The 21,505-nt window shown below is 38.9% G+C and overlaps 1 long non-coding RNA gene across 2 annotated transcripts; it reads right to left on the bottom strand.

Moving 5' to 3' along the window:
* Positions 1–4,593: 4,593 nt before the first annotated feature.
* On the bottom strand, positions 4,594–14,290 carry LOC142170559 (uncharacterized). Of its 2 annotated transcripts, none has more exons than XR_012699806.1 (4): positions 13,938–14,290; positions 13,187–13,258; positions 5,054–5,455; positions 4,594–4,926 (listed from the first exon to the last, which is right to left on the bottom strand). It is a non-coding gene; the product is annotated as an uncharacterized LOC142170559 (long non-coding RNA). The 2 variants fall into 2 exon arrangements; XR_012699805.1 differs by having other exon boundaries at positions 4,594–4,970; positions 13,938–14,289.
* Between the last annotated feature and the right edge of the window lie 7,215 nt (positions 14,291–21,505).

Below are 21,505 nucleotides of genomic sequence, written 5' to 3'. Positions count from 1 at the left end.
CGAGATTTATGTGGATGATGTAATTTTCAAGTCTAGAAAGCAGTCTGACCATGTCAGAGATCTGAGAAAGTTCTTTCAAAGGTTTCACAGGTACAATCTCAAGCTCAATCTTGCAAAATGTGCGTTCGGTGCTCCGTCTGGAAAGTTGTTGGGATTCGTATTCAGCCGCCGAGGTATTGAATTAGACCCATCAAAGATCAAAGCTATCAGGAGTTGTCACCTCTAAAGAACAAGACCGAGGTGATGAGTGTGTTGGGGAGATTGAATTACATCAGCCGGTTTATTGTTCAGCTCACGACAATTTGTGAGCCCATCTTCAAACTGTTAAAGAAAGATGTTGCGGTTAAGTGGACAGATGAATGTCAGGAAACATTTGATAAGATAAAGGGGTACTTGTCAAACCCACCTGTGTTGGTCCCACCAGAACCAGGGAGACCTTTGATTCTGTATTTGATGGTCTTGGACAATTCATTTGGATGTGTGTTGGGACAGCATGACATCACCGGCAAGAAGGAGCAGGCCATATATTATCTCAGTAAGAAATTTACATCTTACGAGGTTAAGTACACTCATCTTGAGAGGACGTGTTGCGCCCTAACTTGGGTAGCCCAGAAGCTGAAACATTATTTGTCATCTTATACTACTTACCTCATCTCTCGCTTGAATCCGTTGAAGTATATCTTCCAGAAGCCTATGCCCACGGGAAGGCTCGCAAAGTGGCAGATTTTGCTCACAGAATTTGACATCATCTATGTGACTAGGACTGCAATGAAAGCCCTGGCGTTGGCTGATCATTTGGTTGAGAACCCATTAGATGAAAAATATGAGCCTTTGAAAACTTATTTCCCTGATGAAGAGGTAATGCACATTGATGAGTTGGAAAAGGTCAAAAAGCCAGGATGGAAACTTTTCTTTGATGGGGCTGCTAACATGAAAGGCTTTGGGATAGGAGCGGTACTTATTTCTGAAACAGGGCATCATTACCCTGTTACGGATCAGCTTCGATTCTACTGTACTAACAACATGGCTGAGTACGAGGCATGCATTTTGGGTTTGAGGATGGCTGTGGATATGGGTGTCCAGAAAGTATTGGTCTTGGGTGACTCGGACCTTTTGGTGCATCAGATTTAGGGAGAGTGGGAAACACGAGATTTAAAACTCATACTGTATCGACAATGTTTACATGATCTTTGTCAGCGATTCCAATCAATAGAGTTCAGGCATATTTCGAGAATTCATAATGAGGTCGTTGATGCCTTGGCTACTCTGGCATCAATGTTACATCATCCGGATAAGGCTTATATCGACCCGTTGCATATTCAGATCCATGACCAGCATGCTTATTGTAATGTGGTGGAAGAAGAACTTGACGGTAAGCCTCGATTTCATGATATCAAGGAATATATTAGGATGGGGGTGTATCCAGTACAAGCCACAGGCGATCAAAAGAGAACAATTAGGTGATTGGCAAGCGGTTTTTTCTTCAGCGGAGGGGTTTTGTACAAAAGGACTCCAGATCTTGGATTGCTGAGATGCATAAATGCTAGGCATGCCACAGCTATTATGACTGAAGTACATTCTGGAGTCTGTGGACCGCACATGAGCGGGTATGTGCTGGCAAAGAAGATTCTTCGAGCAAGTTATTATTAGCTCACTATGGAGCAAGATTGTATCAGTTTCGTGCGTAAATGTCGTTAGTGCCAAGTGCATGGAGATTTGATTCATTCTCCACCATCTGAATTACACACGATGTCTGCACCATGGCCTTTTGTTGCGTGGGGCATGGATGTCATTGGGCCAATTGAGCCATCAGCATTGAACGGGCACAGGTTCATTCTGGTGGCCATAGATTATTTCACCAAGTGGGTTGAGGCTAAAATATTCAAATCTTTAACCAAGAAATCGGTGGTTGATTTTGTGCACTCAAATATCATTTGCCGGTTTGGGATACCGAAGGCAATCATCATAGATAACGGTGCTAATCTCAATAGTCATCTGATGAAAGATGTGTGTCAACAGTTTAAGATTACACATTGCAATTCCACCCCATAACGCCCCAAGGCGAATGGAGCAGTCGAGGCAGCCAACAAGAACATAAAGAAGATACTTCGAAAAATGGTGGAGGATTCTAGGCAGTTGCATGAAAAGCTAACGTTTGCATCGCTGGGTTATCGCACTACTGTCCGTACTTCAGTAGGGGCGACTCCTTATTTATTGGTGTATGGCACTGAAGCAGTGATACCCGCAGAAGTGGAAATTCCATCCCTTCGAATTGTCGCGGAGGTTGAGATCGATGATGATGAGTGGGTCAAAACCCGCTTGGAACAATTGAGTTTGATCGACGAGAAAAGATTGGCAACAGTGTGTCATAGCCAGTTGTATCAACAGAGGATGGCAAGAGCATACAATAAGAAGGTGCATCCACGGAAGTTTGAAGTGGGTCAGTTAGTATTGAAACGCGTTCTTCCACATCAGGTTGAAGCAAAAGGCAAGTTTGCCCCAAACTAGCGGGGGCCGTTCGTTGTAACTAAAGTGTTGTCCAATGGTGCATTGTATTTGATAGATTTAGAAGGCAAATGTGTAGAAATGGCTATCAACTCTGATGCAGTCAAAAGATACTATGTATGATTCCTTTGTTTTATTGTACTTGTTTGTATTTGGCATGTTTTAAATATTGAAATGACGAAGGCATTTTGTTCTGCTATCTAAACACTTTATCCTTTGTTACCCCCTTTGAGCCTTATTTATTTTTCTTTCATACCCCTCTTTCGGAATCAGTAGCGAATATCAGAAACACAAGCGTGAAACATAAGTAAAGGAAGAAGAGAAAAAGAGGAAGAAAAGAAAAGAGAAAGAAAGGAATGAAAAGAGAAAGAAAAGAATGAAAAGAGAAAGAAAAGAATGAAAAGAAAAAGAGGGAAGAAAACCAACAAAAAGAGAAAAAGAAAGCAAAAAAAAAAAAGAAAATCACAACAACAAAGTAATTTCTTTGACATGAACTATGTTCGACCTGATTCCTTGTAAGGATACGTAGGCAGCCTCACGGTTTGGTCTCATCAAAATAAAAATCCAAAAGTCCCCAAGCAAGAAACTGGGGCAGAAGTTGTGGTTGTTGTAAGAAATCTGATTCCAAAAGTTGTAATTTTGAACCCATGTGAATTGTTTTTGAGCCTTTGATATCGTTTCTTTCTAATCCCATCCAAAAGCCCACATTACGGTCCAAAGAAAGACTTTCCGATCAGTCTTCAAGAAATGCCAAGTCGAGCAGGTAGAGGTGATTCATATCAGGGGCAACACTCTGGTCCAAAGAGGGAAAAGAAATCAAAAATGAGAGAGTCTTATTGGTGAAAACCCTCGCGGGCACCATAAGGCGTCAGAAGCTGAGAGAAATCAAAAATAAGAGAGTCTTATTGGTGAAAACCCTCACAGGCACCGTAAGGCAAAAGTGAGTTGAGAGATGAACAAATGAGAGAGGCTTGTTGGTGAAAACCCCTCAGGGCACTGCAGGCCAAACAAGGTCAAGGTTTTGGTAGAGAAATCAGGTTATGGAAATTCCAGGGCAGCAAAGTATGGCAACTGGAAGTTGATTTGGTTGGACAGATTGGGTAGATTAATCCGAAATGCATGTCATGATCATTGGTGCCAGCTATTCCACTCAGATAAGTCTCTTTTCTTTTTCCCCTTCAGATAGTCTTCCAGTTTTGGATTTTCTTATCCTTAACTCTCTAAGTCATTGCATTTCATTTCTTTTGGGTATATTTCTCTAAGATGTTCCCAATGTCAGTTCTGTTGAAGCAAATAAGAAGGAATTTCAAAGCTCACTACCAGCTTCAAGATTTCCAAGCACAGTGTGGCCAAAGCATACCAAAATAGCATGAGGTAAAGTGGGATAAAGTGCCAGCAAAGTTTCACCGGCAGAATGATTTAGTAATTTCATGGGAGATACAGAGGTTCAGTTAAAGGGGTCAGAGGTGTGAAACAACGGTTCGGGTATAGAACACTCGGTCACCCAAAGTCATGGAGTTTTGAAAGTCAGTTGGAAAGTCAAGCGGCTCAGGGCCAGTTCGGGGAAGCCAGTCAAAACAAAACAATGCAGCGGAGAGACCTTCAGCAAGAATGCCATCAACTAACCACCACATTTTAAACTGACAAGATTTTTCTTTGATTAAAACAGGGGTAGTAAATTTCGGTTGTTTCAGAGAAACCCTCCGTGGAGAAAGGCGATCATCAAACAGGTTTGATTTTTGATTTTTCAGGACCCTCCTGGAAAATGGGACCTAGAGTAAAGTTTAGAAATAGCGTAATCTAGCAGAAATGTATCCCAAAGGAATATAAGCAGGTTTAGAATTTTGCATGTTCGATATAAGATTCAATTAGGAGTTTCCAGGACCCTCCTGAATAATGGGACTTAGCTTTAAGATTTCGATTAGATAACAACATTTAGCGTAAATTTTGCTGTAGGGTAGTATAATTCAGCCATAAAAGTTGTCACTCTTAAGATAAAATTTGACCTTTGATTTTCAGGACCCTCCTGGATAATGAGGAGTAGTTTAAAGACCCTCTTAGATAACAAGATTTAGCAGAAGTCACACCTTTAGAAGATATAGCTTAGATTCAAAATTGTCGTTTAGTTAAGAATTGTCAGGACCCCCTGGATAATGGGACCTAGCTTTCAAATTCTTAGTAATACTTGGTAATATGATTTAGTTTTACACTCACATCTGTGCCCAACCACCAAATGGGCAGAAAATTTTCTTTGTTTTTATTTATTTTGTTGAGGTCAGGAGCCCGCCTGGAGAGCAAGGAATACATTCAAGTCAGCAGTCAGGAGCCCGCCTGGAGAGCAGGGAATACATTCAAGTTCAGCAGTCAGAAGATTGTCTGGAGAGCAGGGAATACATTCAAGTTCAGCAGTCAGGAGCCCACCTGAAGAGCAGGAAATACGTTCAAGTCAGCAATCAGGAGCCTACCTGGAGAACAAGGGAGTACAATTCAAGTTTTAGCTCTCAAGTTCTTATTAATATTTGGTAACATGATTTAGTTTTGCACTCACATCTGTGCCCAGCCACCAAACCGAGGCAGAGAATTTTCTTTGTTTTGTCTATTTTGTTGAAGTCAGGAGCCCGCCTGGAGAGCAGGGAATACATTTCAAGTCAGCAGTCAGGGGCCCGCCTAGAGAGCAGGGAATACATGTCAGGTTAGCAGTCACGAGCCCGCCTGGAGAGCAGAGAATACTTTCAAGTTCAGCAATCAGGAGCCCGCTTGGAGAGTAGGGAATACATGTCAAGTTAGCAGCCAGGAGCCCGCCTGGAGAGCAGGGAATACTTTCAAGTTCAGCAATCAGGAGCCCGCCTGGAGAGCAGGGAGTACATTTCAAGTTTAGCAGTCAGGCATCCACCTGGAGAAAGGAAAAGCATCTCAGGTTACAATTCGAGTTCAGCAATCAGGCGTCCACCTGTAGAAAAGGAAGATATCTCAGATTATAAGTCAAGGCGGCAGCAAAGGAATTTAATCGGGAGAATACAAGTAAACAAATCAACAAGAACCACAAGAACAAGTTTGAAGATGTATATAGGATTTTGTAATGCATAGATTATAGTCTAGTCTAGCTTCTTTTTATTTTATCACGGTGTAATAAGGGGTTCAGTAAGCAGTAGCAGCAGCAACAACAACAACAGTGAAATCACAGCTTCATGGTAGTCCCAGCTACCAAAACTTCCCGAACTACACTGACCTGATTCCTTTATAGCCAAGGATATGTAGGCAACCTCGAAAGCAGGGTACGGTTAAATCTTTCAAAAATGCTTCCCACGGAGTTTTCAAACGGGCAAAAATCGCTCGTATCCACTCACTTTATCTTTGCGCGAAAACTCTTCGTGTTTCCGAGCAAAGAGGGGTAGCTGTGAGCACGTGATTTTTTCCCTACATGAATTACTCCCATAAATTCAAAACAAAATAACTTATTTTCATCATTTGCAATTTTTGTGGATTTTGTGGCATTTTCTGATAATTGTTTGCATTTGTATGTGCATGTTTATTTTATTTAATTCATAAAAATACAAAAATACATTGCATTTGCATTTAGGATCTAATTTTGCAGTCGTGAATTAATTGGTAATTTAGTGTTTTATAAAAAATGGAAAAAATCACAAAATAGTTTATTTTGCACTTTTCAAACTTTGGTAGTTTTCCTCGAATTTGGTTTTTAATTATTTGTGGTAAATGTTATTTAGAGTTAATTAATGTAATAGGATAATTTGATTAGTGATTTTTATTCTTAAAAAGAATTTTGGAAAATAAAAAAAAAGGGAAAGAAAAGAAAGGGAATGGAAATAAGAAAAGGGCTGTTTTGGGCTAACATTGCCAAGCCCAAACGTTCCCCCCTTTAACTCGCCCAATTTTTGGCCCAAACCCTCCCCAATATCCGGTCTAGCCCCATCGCCTAGTCAAAACGACGTTGTTTCGTTAAGCTTGATCTGAGCCGTTGATAGTTCCTAATCCAACGGACAGGAACTGGCTTCCCGTTAGCATATATATGCCCGAACGGCACCCCCCCCAGTCCATCCACCCCCCGTCTCTTTTCAACTCAAACCCTAGAGAACCCGTCGCCCTAATTCCCACCGCCATTAATGGCGGCGCCACCTCCGTTCGCCACCAAATTCACACCCCTGAACCCTCTCACCCCCCTCTCTCCAAATCTCAACATAGCTCCCCTCAAATCCCTCTCAATCTCGTCGAATCTTAAATCTAAAGTCAGAGTTCGAAGCCCTAAAAAGCCAAAATTGTTCTGCCTTTGATTCCGTGGCTTGAATGACCACGAGCATCCAAGTTTTCAAGATTTTCGAAGTCTAGTTTGGAATAAGAAGTGTTGATCGTTTGTTCTTAACAAAGAACAAGCGGTTAACACCGATTGTGTTAAATTAAAGGTCCAATATTGGGTTCGAGTGTGAATCAGTAAGTGTTCTTAATTTTTATTTCTTGCCCTTATATGCCGTTTCATCTTCCTACTCCTTTCTTCTTGGTCTTCCCGTTCTGTGGATGTTTGAAAAGTAGATAGAAGTTTAGACCTAGTTTTTTTTTTTGAATAATTTAGTGTTCGTACTTTCTCCATCAGATTTTCGGTCATCTCTTTTCAGGTTTTAAATACTGTTCTTTGCTCGTTTTGTTATTTATGACATTTTTGATAATTAGCTTAATTTAGGCTTTGTTGATTCAGTAATTTGATTAACTCCGGCTAAGTATTTAGTTTTAAAAGAAATCAATTGCTTGGTTAGATTTCGATTGTTTGAAGTCATTTAATTTAGCTAAATGGGTTTCTGAGTTTTGTTCGGGCCTTAAGTTCAATTATGGCCATCTCATTTGGGTTTGAACCATTGGGTCAAAGTTGACCATGCCCGTTTTGGTTTCAAGGGAAATAATCAGGGTTCGAGGGGTAGATTAGGAAATTGGGGAAGGGAATATTTCTGTAACTACCTGGGGAAGCTTCTAGGAAGCTGGTGTTAGGGTTAGTTGTGAATTTCTGGTTTTTAACTAGGGATGTCTAAGCTATAATGAAAATTCCAAAAGGGACAAAATGCAAAAACTGAGTCTTAGGGGTTGCCCTAATGCCTTGCCTTTAAAGGCACCTTTACTTGGCATTGAAGGGACGCTTTTGGAAGAGAAAATTCCCTAAAAACTAAAACGGCTAGCTCAAAAGAAGAACATTGAATTCCCTACTTTTCTTAGTAAAACTGGTCCAAAATTGAGTCCTGATTTCTATTTTTCTCAAATCCTTTTGTTTATCTATAATTTCTGAAAAGTCATAAATACTTATCTAGGTCGAAGATGGTCTGATTCTGGGTTTTAAAACTGGTTTTGAGTTGCTGTGAGGTTACTGTTCCATTGTTACTGCTGGGCACTGTTTTGCTGCTTTTCTACTGCTTCCTCACTTCTTTTTCCTTTAATTTCTAGGTATATATCTCTGATTAAAGCCATGTAAGATGGTTGATCGGATCGTGAAGAAATAAAGGCCTTCTTTTCTTACTAGCTATCTTTTGTCTTTATTTTTGTTCCACTGGATTTGCTTAGTTTAATTTCCTGGGTGTAGTATGTTTAAAGTAGAGTTACACTTTGAATTTTGAGGTTACATTAAAAATTGTAATTGAACCTCGTTTGGCATGTATTGGTTTTCAGTTTGTTTTGGATTCTGGTTTCATGAGTTGGATTGAAGGCATGTTGTTCAGCTTTTCTCTAGTTTTGGCTATACATTTCGATTTTACATTACGTGATAACAACTTTGTGTAGAATCAAACATCATGACTAGTGTAGGATATGTAGTCTATTGTGATGTGTATTGTCTTGCTCAGAATTAGCTGCACTTTGAAATATGGTCGTAAACTCATGTTGAGAGTAGTGGATTTGCCTATCAGTGTTGATTAAATTGAGGCATCAATAAGTTTAAGGTTGATATCTTGTGAAATGAGACTTCAAATCTTGCAAGTTGAGGCCTGGTTTATTGTTATGAAGAAAGGGTTAAACATATGTTGTTTGCTTCTAAGAAGACTCGATATTGAGTCTTAAGCCTCCAGCAATTGACCTTAAAATCTGTCTTGGGCTCGTTTGGGCCCAATGTTTATTTTCCTTGTGATGTGGCCTTGTGAGGCCAAGGCAAACGTGGGTCCAAGGTGCAGACATAACCAGAAATGCAATTTTAGTTGCTCTATGTTTCAATAATCAAAGAAGCAAAAATATTACTTTAATCATGTGCTCAATATAGCTTTAGCTGATTGGTATTCAATAAATTGTGTACGATTCTGAGTTCTTATGTGTGATTTGGCGTTGAAACTTGCAGCTGGGCCTTTAGCATTGGCTCCTTTCGATGCGCTGCCAATTTCGTTCAAGCTTAGACTTTTGTTTCCAATGTGCAAAAATGACAAATGTGATTTGGGCCTGCTTTTGATTAGGCTTTATGTTAACGAAACGTTGATCCATTTTGTTGATCCTTAAAGGTTGAATTATTTGTTTTCCTAGAGGGAATTCAAATCACCTTAGACCTTTAGTTAACTAACTAGACCCTTTAAAATGGGTTGAGGCACGCCCTATTAGCCAAAATGTATAACTTATGGCCTTCAATATTTTGTTCAATCTTAGACAAATAGATTGGAGGTGTGCCATGCCGAACAAAACCTTAAGTTGCATGGCCTTAGTTTAATTAATAAATCCTTAGAAACCAAGGCGTGCCACTTAGCAAATTTTCCGTGGCCCTCGCAAAGTTGCAAACACGTAGCTGTTTTAGGCGCGTTATTTTAATAAATTACGTTCTTAAATTTGGGTGCGCATTTATGTGACCCAAATCCAAATCTCAATAATGTTAGATAAAATATGTCGAGAGCCGCGGGTGCATTTATGTGACGTGGTTCAAGACATATTTTAAGTGACGTTGCAATTTTTCCTTAAAAATAATTAAAAACGGTTGTAAAGTTAAAATTGAACCATAGGCTAAAACATGTATTAAAATCAAGTAAATAGGCCAAATACAACAGTTGAGCGACCGTGCTAGAACCACGGAACTCGGGAATGCCTAATACCTTCTCCCGGGTTAACAGAATTCCTTACCCGGATTTCTGTGTTCGTAGACTGTAATACAGAGTCAATCTTTTCCTCGATTCGGGATTCAACCGGTGACTTGGGACTCCATAAATTATCCCAAGAGGCGAATCTGAATTTTTAATAAATTAATCTCATTTCGATTGTCACTTAAATTGGAAAAACTCCCTTATACCCTTACGGGGTGTAGGAAAAAGGAGGTGTGACAGGGTTGATTTGGGGGCTCATTGGTAGACCCAATAAGGATGTGTATTCTACACCAGGTCGGATTAGTTGACTCTATACTGCTATTGTTGAGGGATGTGCCATTCGCTTAGAGTTGAGCTTATTCGTTTTATGATATGATCTATGTGTTACTCCTCTATAATACGAGGGGTTGTGATTTATTGGTTATATGCACACATGGTCCAGTTCTGTTTGGGTCTTGTAGCAAATTCGAGCGAAATGGTTATTGAGGTGTGGGATAGTTGATTGCGCCTTGGTTATGGCCTTTTCCGGTTGTGGTATATTGTATTTTTTGCTTCTTCATGGTTATGGCCAGGCACTTTATGTACTTGATGTCAAATTGCATGTGGTTGTTGAATTGGAGCATTGTGGCTTAAGGTATTGCATACGGACCAGTATTTGGATGGGGTCACACATTGCAGCGGAGTCATGTTGAGATATATCCTTTGTGTTAGATTCGCATGTTTTGGCTCTATAGCGTGTGATTGGTTCTGAGCAGTGCAATGTGATGGTATTTTTTGAGCTTACGGGACGGTTCCCTCGTTTGAGTCATTTTTCCATGATTGAGTACATTTGAATTAGTTCTTATTGGTACACAGATTGCACAATTTATGATTCTAGGTAGTATTGGGTGGCATGTCAATAGAATAGTTGTGCTTGATGAGGTAAGGTCATTGGACCTAGAATGGATACTATCAGATTTGATTACAGTATGTTTGGAGGGTTAATATCGAGAGACGACTTAGAAATTTGGCTTTGGTTCTTGCCGGACGAGAGAGGGCCCCATTACTTGTTGATCTGATAAGTGGTTATGAGTTTCAGTGTGTTTCTTTCATCATTGGCAGCGTACAAAGGTTCAGAACAAGATTTGGGTTGATATGAGGTTTGTTGCCGGTGTCGGGTTGGTTATCGAGCAGCTATTGCAGTCAGAAGTTATTGCTATGAGTATTTGAATTATGTGGTATATCATGTGATTTTGTCTTGGGTCATGGTTATGGCTTGGTGCAGCTTGTTCAAACTTATACAGTGTGTAGATGTGAGATTCGGGTCTTGTAGGAATTTCGGGTGTTGTAAATTGGATTCTAAGGTTATGAGGTAGGTTGAAGTAATGATCTTCAGTTGTGTTGTACCTATGTGGAATAAGGTGACGTGGTATCACCCCCGGGTATGTGCATGGTAATGTTACGGCGGTTTGATGGCTTTAGAACGACTCTTGGAACGCTCGAGGATAAACGTATGTTTAAGTGGGGGAGAATATAATGACCCGACTGGTCGTTTTAAGCATTTGCACTTTGCTCGGTGTTTTGATGCCATGAGTAGCTTCGTATGTTGTATTACAACTTGTGTGTATCGTCGATTCGGTTTTCGGGTGATTCGTAATTAGTTTGGAAGAATGAATTTCATTGTTGAAGTTTTAAAGTTGGAAGAGTTGACCAAGTTTGACTTTTTAGTATTTGACCTCGGATTGCAGATTTGATGGTTTCGTTATGTCAGGATGGTGATTTAGGACTTGGGCATATGCCCGGATTTGCATTTGGATATTTCTAGAAGGATTCGACGTTAATTGGCGAAAGTTGAAAATTTGAAGGTTTGGAAAGTTAATAAGTTTGACCAAGAGTTGACTTTGAGGGTATCAGATTCGAATTGTGGTTCCGGTAATTGGAATAGCTTTGTTATGTCATTCGAGACTTGTGTGAAAAATTTGAGCTCATTCCGGGTTGATTTGATATGTTTAGGCACGAGTTTTAGAAGTTGAAAGATTCAAAGTTTATTGCATTTAATTCGAGACACGATTCGTTGTTTCGATGTTGTTATGCATGATTTGAGGTCTCGAGTAAGTTAGTGTTATGTTATGGGACTTATGGGAATGTTCTTGCATGGCCCCGAAGGGCTCGGACGTGTTTTAGATCGAATTTGGATCATTTTCCTTTATTTGGCATTGCTGGTTTTGTTGAGCATCTGATTTCCTTGTTCGCGATCGCGTAGAGTTAATCGCGATCATGTAGAGTTTTTTTATGGCTGGGTAAAGGTTGTTCATTGTGTCCATGAGTCCTCAGACACGTTCGCGTAGGTTGCTACAGATGAGCATCGCGCTCGCGCAAGTGTGCACGCGTTCGCGTAGTGATTTGGGCTGAGCTGGGCAGAGGCTGGTTTCCCCTTCACGTTCGCATTGATTTTGTTGCGATCTCATAGTTCAGATGCATGTGGTCATCGTGTTCGCATGGCCAGTTACGTGATCGCCGTTGGGTATTTGTTGGGAGGTAGTGATGGTTGTTCTTCGCGTTAGCGAAGGTTGCTCCGTGATCGCGGAGAGTAATTCTAGTCAGTGCATTTTTCTTCTTCGTGATCGCGATTCATTAATTCGCCCAGTGATTATAAAGTACTCTATTTCAGATGTTTCTACCATTTTTGCATATTTGGAGCTATGGAGCTCGGGTTGAGGCGATTTTTGAAGCGATCTTCACCACATGGATTGGGGTAAATGTTCTCTACTTAGTTTTGATTTTATTTCATGAATCTATCTTTGTTTTTGGTATTTTATTGAAGATTTCAAGAGAGAAATTGGGGGTTTGTCTAAAATTTTATAGAGTGAATTTTTGAGTTTTGAACATCGATTCGGAGTGGAATTTGAGTGAAACTAGTATGGTTGGACTCGTAATTGAATGGGTTGTCGAATTCTGTGAGTTTTGTTGGGTTCTGAGGTGCGGTCCCGGGTTTGACTTTTTGGTTAACTTTGGGGTTCGATTAAAATTTTGTCGGGTTCTGAGGTGCGAAAATCATGCTTCTGCCAGTGTGTCTGGCATGTTATACAAATGTATACTTGAACTATTATTGATGGGTACAGACCTTTAATGTGTTGCATAGAAACCTTTTAAGTGTTTGAATGACATGATCAAAAATTTAGTTTCAAATGACTCATAACAACATGTGTTATTAAAATATATGACTTTGAAGACACTTAGGACCCTAAGTGGATATTCAATATCCCTAGAAGGAAGTGTTATCCAAGAGCGCACTACATGAGCGAATTATTGTGTTTCGTCACATGCACGTCACGTGTGGCCATTTTTAGGGCTTACTAATGATTCCATTAGGGGTGTGCATTCGATTTATCGATTTGATTTTGACTCTTATCGATAATTACTTATCGATTATCGATTTGTACATATGCTTATCGTTATCGTTTCAATAAGGTTTCGATTTATCAATTTTTGGGGCTTATCGATTCAGTTATCGATTACACCAATAAGAAAATTTACGGGATTTCAAGGAAAGTATATCGCTATAAACACGCCTAAGAACATCTACTTTCATCAACCACTTGATCAATTTTATCATTTTCAGCCATGTGAAGTAAATGAAGAATGTAACTTACAGTCTTAAACGAGTTGAATAAAGCAAAGCAAGACGAAGTCAGTACTCCTCGCTCTTGACCTAAAAATTATGGCTGCAAATCCAGGAAATATCAATAACAGCAAAAAAGAACTGGTCAATTGTCTGTATGTTAAAATGTAATACCCGTTAAAAAGAAAAGTCACAACACACAAACACTTGTAGTTTGTACTGAAGTGCCAGCATAGATACAATAAGAGAGAGACTATGGATTACCTGGGTGAGCGGATTCTGTGGCCAAACCCAGTGGTGACTCTTTGTACATTTATATTTATATAAAGTGAAAGAAGTAACATAAAGTGGGGCAGACTTCTTTTTGACATACTAATCATTTCTATACATCTGTAGTTCTTGCCTTCTTGGAACATGATTAGGCCTTTTCATAATTATCCTTTTTCATTTCTTATAATATAATACTATTGTGAGTTGTTTAATCCTTACCAATTTTAGTTACTATTATAAACCAGCTGATGAAAACAGAGCTTGAATTGCAGAGCTACTATAACTTTTTGAACCACAGTGGATGAAAATTGCAGGCATCTAACTTGAATTATCTTTTTTGGATGTCCATTATTAGTTGGAATCTGAAGCTAGTTCAAGATACAACAGGACACGTTTTCTGAAAAATAAACGTGGAAGTAGAAATTATATAGCACAAAATAGCATGAAAGAAACCAAACAAAAAGATAATCAAATCACTGAAAAGAGAGCAGGTAAGTGAGATTTTCATGTACCCGTGAAAGAAGAACCAAAAGCGGCGTTGAAGAGTGAAGAATAAGGGTAAAGAAAATAATAGGGTTAGGGAGTTAGGTAAAGGAAAGGGTATTATAGAATAAGGGTATATTTGTCTTTTTAGTATACCTTATCGGTTTATCGATAAACCGATTACCGAAGAGGACAAAATCGAAATCGAAATCGATAAATCGATAAGGACAATCGAAATCGATATTGATAAACCGATAACAAATAATCGATTTGATTTATCGATAAACCGATTCGAATGCACACCCCTAGATTCCACCATCAATATCGTCCATATGGCGACCCATCTAGTTACTGGGTGGCTGGAAATCGCCTATGTCGTATACATCAGTTTTCACTTTTCAGTGTCTATTGGATAATTTTCAATACGTTCTGGAAAATATATAATATATTTTAGGCCAAATACATGTGTAGCCCCTAGTTATCACAAAATTTCACGACACTTAAACTGAAACTGTTACCTATTAGACACTTAAAGTATATAAAAGATGTTCATATTGAATACCTCATGTATATGTGGCACAAGGAGAGATTCTCACTTCGAGCTAGGCGCATAAATCAGTGAATCTTTTTCTCTCTTCTCCTAGTTATTCTTCATTTAACCCAGCCATCAACTTCTTCCTTTCATGACCACTATTGAATACCTCATGTATATGTGGCATAAGTAATGCTGTATTTTGTCCCGGGCCTTAGTGGGCCTAACGGGCCGGGCCTCGCGGTCCCGGGCTTCGTGGTCCCGGGCTCTGGCGGTCCCGGGCCTGGCGGTCCCGGTCTTCGTGGGCCTAATGGGTGGAACCGGCCCGTGACGGGCCTAAGCCCACATGGTCCTGTGCTTAACGGGCCGGGCTCGTGGGCTTCGCGGGCCTAGCGGGCTTTTTTTTTTTTTTTTTAAGACAATTTCTTGTAGTATCATGGCTATATTAATATGTAGTATATATGTATATCTAATTATTAAAGTGCTTGACGAAAAAGAAAATAACAAAACAATAGTAAAACACTAAATTGTCATGCATAAATATCACTTCTTGATATTATATTGTATCTTATGTATATATATTCTCTTATATATTTTCTTTTAGTATATGTATTGTATCTTATGTATATATATTCGCATAATAATATATTTTCTTGTAGTATATATATTGTATATTATGTATATATTGTAGCATAATATATTTTCTTGTAGTATATTATATTGTATCTTATGTATATATATTCTCTTATATATTTTCTTGTAGTATATATATTGTATCTTATGTATATATATTCGCATAATATATTTTCTTGTAGTATATATATTGTATCTTATGTATATATTGTAGCATAATATATTTTCTTGTAGTATATTATATTGTATCTTATGTATATATATTCTCTTATATATTTTCTTGTAGTATATATATTGTATCTTATGTATATATTGTAGCTTATAAATATATTTTCTTGTAGTATATATATTGTATATTATGTATATATTGTAGCATAATATATTTGCTTGTAGTATATTATATTGTATCTTATGTATATATATTCTCTTATATATTTGCTTGTAGTATATTATATTGTATCTTATGTATATATATTCTCTTATATATTTTCTTGTAGTATATATATTGTATCTTATGTATATATTGTAGCTTATAAATATATTTTCTTGTAGTATATATATTGTATATTATGTATATATTGTAGCATAATATATTTTCTTGTAGTATATTATATTGTATCTTATGTATATATATTCTCTTATATATTTTCTTGTAGTATATATATTGTATATTATGTATATATTGTAGCATAATATATTTTCTTGTAGTATATTATATTGTATCTTATGTATATATATTCTCTTATATATTTTCTTGTAGTATATATATTGTATCTTATGTATATATTGTATCTTATAAATATATTTTCTTGTAGTATATATATTGTATATTATGTATATATTGTAGCATATAAATAATTCTAAGTATAGACAAAGAAATATTGCGAAAAGAAGCTCATGGGTAGAAGCAATAAATTTTATTACCAAAAAATGACATATCTTTCTTAGTCATCCTTCCCCCAATGGAATGAGCACAACAAGGTACTAATACCACCATTAGAAGGAAAAAACTAAGGAAGATGTGCCAAAATACAAGTTACATATTATTCTATGTATTATCTCTAACAAATCTCATAAATCCTTCAAGGTTCGGAGGAGGTTGCGTTGGTGGTGGTGGAAAAGAAGCTTGTTCATCACCACTTCCGGGCGAAGCCGAATCCTCCGTAAGTTCCGCTATCATTTCTTCATAAGCTTCATCTATCGCCGGTTGTGCTTCTGCAATTCCAAAGTTTCTTCTTTCCGAGCGGATCCAATCTCTAAACAATACTGATTTTTCCAAGCTATCCCTCATAGACGCTCTATGATCACCTATTTGCAGTCTTGCTTGACTGAAAGCGCTCTCTGATGCAACAGTTGAAGCTTGAATTGATAAAATATCCCGAGCCATCCTTGCAAGAACAGGAAAATGTTTTTCCCTTGCCTTCCACCATTCCAAAAGATCAAAAGAGCCGTCTGGATTCTCCTTTTCAAGTCCCTGAGACAAATAAACTTGAAGCTCATTTAGATGTGAAGTTTCATCATAATTTTCACCTTGAGACCCCTTGAACTCCGTCCAAGATTTAAGAGCTTTTAAGCCCGCAACTCTTTTAGAGGATTGTGAGCTAGACGAAGTAGGGGTTGGAATAGTTGGCCTAGCATGCTCTAAGGCAAGTTGATAAGCATTATAAACTGTTTGAGCGTTAATCTTAATTGAAGCTTTTGCATCTGCAAGTGTCGCAATTTCCTCATTTGAAAGATCTAAAGCCTTATAAATATTTGAATACCAAAAATGAGGACCTCCCAATTTCATTGTAGGATTTAGCATTGCAGCAAGACCATAAATAGGAGGGATAGGAAAAAAATATTTTTTAAACTTTTGTTTCATTTCATTTATAGCAAGTTCATAAATATCCCCACCCTCACTAAATTCAACAAACAAATCAGATAGTGCTGCAATATAAACTAAACAGTTTGAAATAGTAGGATAATATTGCCCAGAAAATGCATTTGTTGCAATTTGAAAATGTTCTAAAAAATCTAAAAGAATTTTAACATTAGTCCAATCTTGAGTGGTAAGCATTTCATCATCATCTTCACCACCTACCCGAGAATTAAACGTTGCATTAATTGGGTTTCTATATTCATATGCTACTACTAAACTTTCGTACATACAATTCCATCTAGTCGGGCAAGGTTTAGGAACCTTTCTTTCTCTAAGGCCATATTCATCACATTTTTTAAAATACTCTCTAAGTCTACTTCTACGGTTTGAATAAAAAAGCCAATTAAGAGCCATTCTAACCTTTTCAATTTCTATGTTTAATATTCGCATACCATCACCGACAATTAAATGATAAATATGACAAATACATCTAACATGGAAAATATTAGTAAATGCAGGATTTAGTGTTGTTGTAAGCATGCCTATAGCACTGGTGTTACTAGAAGCATTATCCATTGAAATTGCCATTATTTTATCGCTAAAGCAAAAATATCTACAAATATCTGCAACAGTGTTAGCTATAAATTTACCTGTGTGACGCGAATTAATTATTCTATATGCAATTATGCGTTTTTGCATTATCCATTCTTCATCTATCCAATGACTTGTAACAGTTAGGTAATCACAATCATTACCACTTCTACCAATATCAGTAGTAATAGAAATCCGATTAGGTATATGAGTAAATAAATAACGCAAATATTGTTCATATTCATGTTTGAATTTATAAATATCACTCTTAACTGTTGCGCGAGGCCAACCTTTATAAGTAGGATTAAACACTCTTCTAATATAATGAACCCAATTAGGATTAGAAGCAAAAGTATAAGGTAAGCACATAACAGTAATCATCTTTGCTAATTCTTCACGATCTCTATTTGGATCGTAATATAAAATACCTCCAGTGACAGTGTTAATTCCTGGTTGAACTAGATTTGAACCTGTACTAGGGTTAATCGCAGAATCTACACTTGTCCCCTCTAGATGCGCTTTCATTTGAAAAAATCTAGCCTTATCTCTAGGGTGTGTTTTTATGTGCCTAGTCAAACTACCTGTGCCGCTACGGTCTCCTACATATTTATGCGACATTAATTTCCCACAAGTTTTACACTTAGCCTTATTTTTTTCTCTTACTTGAGTAAAAAAATTCCAAACTAATGATGTTTCTAAGCGTTTAGCAGGTTCTCTATTAAAAGTAGGAGTTTCTACAGGTGGGTCGACCGGTGCATCACTTGGGTTATTAAGAGGACTAGTAGGTGTATCATCTAAATCCGGTGCTTGAGTTTCATCATCATCCTCATTTTCCTCATTATTTTCTAAGATGGTTTCATTAGGATAAAGAGCATTCATAATTTCATCATCTAATCTATCACCTGGTGCAACATTATGATAAAATTCACTATCGGTAAATTGAAAACAAGGGTGATCACTATCAAGAATTACGGAAGGAGGAGGACGTCTAGGTTGGCGACTACTTTCAACTTGCTTATCTTTTCTAGGTCGAGGAGCCGGGGGAAGGGTAGTTGGTTGGCCACTACTTTCACCGGTTTTATCTTTTCCTTTACCAAACATTTTTTTCAAAGTAAATGCCATATTAATTATAATTATGCAAACTAAACCACACAAAAATATATTATAAAAACGTAAGAGTTGAAACGAGTTTACCGGATTGCCGAACAACTTCTTGAAAATTGAAAATCGTTGAACACTTGAAAACTTCAATTCAACAACTTCACAATTTTTCACGAAATTTCAACAATAAATTAAGTAATTGTAGTAGAGAGATTGAGAGAGATTGAGAGATATTGAGAGATATTGATGAATTGGTGAATAAAAATGAAAGAATGAGGGGGTATTTATAGTTGAGAAATGGGGAAAAGTGTAATTATATAAAGTTTGGGGTTAAAATAAAGTTTGGGGGCCAAATGGCCATTTTTTTAACTTAAAAAACGGTCATATTTTCAGCCCAAACGGCTAGATTTTAAATATGGCCGTTTGATTTTTTTTTTTTTTTTTTTTTTGAAAAATAGCCGTTGGGCCCGCCAGGCCCGCCAGGACCGGCCCAGGCCCGCCTGCCGGTCCCGGGCCAAACGGTCCCGGGCTCGTGGGCTCAACCATGGAGACCAGCCCGTGACGGGCTCAGAGGCCCACCAAGACCGGCCCACCCAGGACCGGCCCACCAGGCCCACCAGGCCCGTTAGGACCGCGGGCCCGGTCCGGTCCGGTTCAGGCCCGGCCCACCGAGCAGCATTAGGCATAAGGAGAGATTCTCACTTCGAGCTAGGCGCGTAAATCAGTGATTCTTTTTCTCTCCTAGTTATTCTTCATTTAACCCAGCCATCAACTTCTTCCTTTCATGACCACTTTACTGCTTGGTTTGATTTGCCTTGTCAAAAGTGTCCCCAGAAAGTGAGATGCGCGTACTTGTATTGGCTTGAAAATGTCAAATTTGTGTTCCTTTTGAACATTTTTGACATACTTTAATTTGAGTGTCTAATAGGTAACAATGTAAGTTGAAGTGTGTAAGTGAAATTTCATAATAACTTTAAGGGGCCACGTATCTATTTGGCCTAATATTATTATGGATGTGTTGAAGCTCTAGCATCAATACATTGGAGAATTTGCCTGATGCATTAAGTTTGAACCTAGGTTCAGGTGGTGGGTCGGGTAGCAGGGGAGGTAGAGGGGGCAAGGGAGCCTATAGGTTGAGAATCGGGTCATGGAACATAGGTTCACTAACGAGTAAGTCCATAGAGTTGGCGAAAATCCTGCAGAAGAGGAAGATTAATATAGCGTGTGTCCAGGATACTAGGTGGGTCGGATCGAGGGCGAAAAACGTGGATGGGTATAAGTTGTGGTACTCTGGTGTCCTAAGGGGTAAGAATGGAGTGGGTATCCTGGTAGAGTGGGTATCCTGGTAGATAGCCATCTTAGAGAGTCCGTGGTAGAGGTCAGGCGGGTGAATGATAGACTAATGACTATTAAGTTGGTGGTGGGTGAGGGTACTTTAAATGTCGTTAGCGCGTACGCACCGCAAGCAGGCTTGGATGAGGATATTAAGAGGCGCTTTTGGGAGGGGTTGGATGAGATTGTGCGTAGTATACCGCCTTCTGAGAGGTTATTCATAGGAGGAGATTTCAATGGTCATATTGGGTCATCTGCAGGTAGGTACACTGAGGTGCATGGCGGCTTTGGTTTCGGGGAGCGGAACAGAGGGGGCATTTTGCTGTTGGACTTTGCCAAGGCTTTCGATCTAGTCATTGCGAACTCGAGTTTTATGAAGCGGGATGAACATTTGGTTACTTACCAAAGTTCGGTGGCGAAGACTCAGATTGACTATCTCCTCCTCAGGAGGTGCGACAGAAGGTTGTGCGAGGACTGCAAGGTTATCCCAGGTGAGACCCTCTCAATGCAGCATAGGTTTTTGGTGATGGACATTTGTATTAGGATAAGGAGGAAGAAGAGGTTAGTACAAGGACGCCCCAGGATTAGGTGGGGCGCCTTGACTAAGGATAAAGCTAAGGAGTTGGAAGGAAGGTTATCGGCAATTGGAGCTTGGAGAAGTAGTGGGGACGCAAACACAATGTGGTCGACGACGGCGGACTGTATAAGAAAGGCGGCGAGAGAGGTGTTAGGGATATCTACGGGCCACAATGGTGGCCACAAAGGAGATTGGTGGTGGAATGCAGTTGTCCAAGGTAAAGTGGAAGCAAAGAAGGCGGCTTACCTGCGGTTAGTAGGGAGCACTGACGAGGAGGAGAAGAGAGAGAACATTCAAAGGTATAAGGTAGCTAGGAAGGAGGCGAAGATGGCAGTGACGGAGGCTAAGACGACAGCTTTTGCTCGTCTGTATGAGGAACTAAGGAATAGAGGTGGGGAGAAGAAGTTATTCCGACTCACTAAGGTGAGAGAGAGGACAACTCGGGATCTGGACCAAGTGAGGTGCATAAAATATGATGACGGCAAAGTTTTGATGGGAGATGACCAGATTAAGAGGAGGTGGCAGACCTACTTTCATAAACTTCTAAGTGAAGAAGGGGATCAGGATATTATACTTGGGGAATTGAGGAATACCGACAGTAACCATGAATTAAATAATTGTAGGGACATTGAGATCGATGAAGTCATGGAGGCAATGCGTAAGATGAGAAGGGGCAGAGCTACCGGGCCAGACGAAATTCCGGTTGAACTGTGGAGGTGTGTGGGGAGAGCAGGCTTGGAGTGGCTTACTGCATTGTTTAGTGTTATATTCAAGACTAATAGGATGCCTGAAGAGTGGAGGTGGAGTACAATGGTCCCGTTGTATAAGAACAAAGGTAATGTCCAGAGCTCTAACAACTATAGGGGCATCAAATTACTAAGTCATACCATGAAAGTTTGGGATAGAGTGGTAGAAATGAGAGTGCGAAGGACGGTGTCTATTTCAGACAACCAGTTCGGGTTCATGCCGG

Source organism: Nicotiana tabacum, chromosome 16 (assembly GCF_000715075.1).
Source record: "Nicotiana tabacum cultivar K326 chromosome 16, ASM71507v2, whole genome shotgun sequence".
NCBI classification, from domain to species: domain Eukaryota; kingdom Viridiplantae; phylum Streptophyta; class Magnoliopsida; order Solanales; family Solanaceae; genus Nicotiana; species Nicotiana tabacum.
Note: the sequence above shows the minus strand (reverse complement) of the source record. Positions and strands in the feature narration are given on the sequence as shown.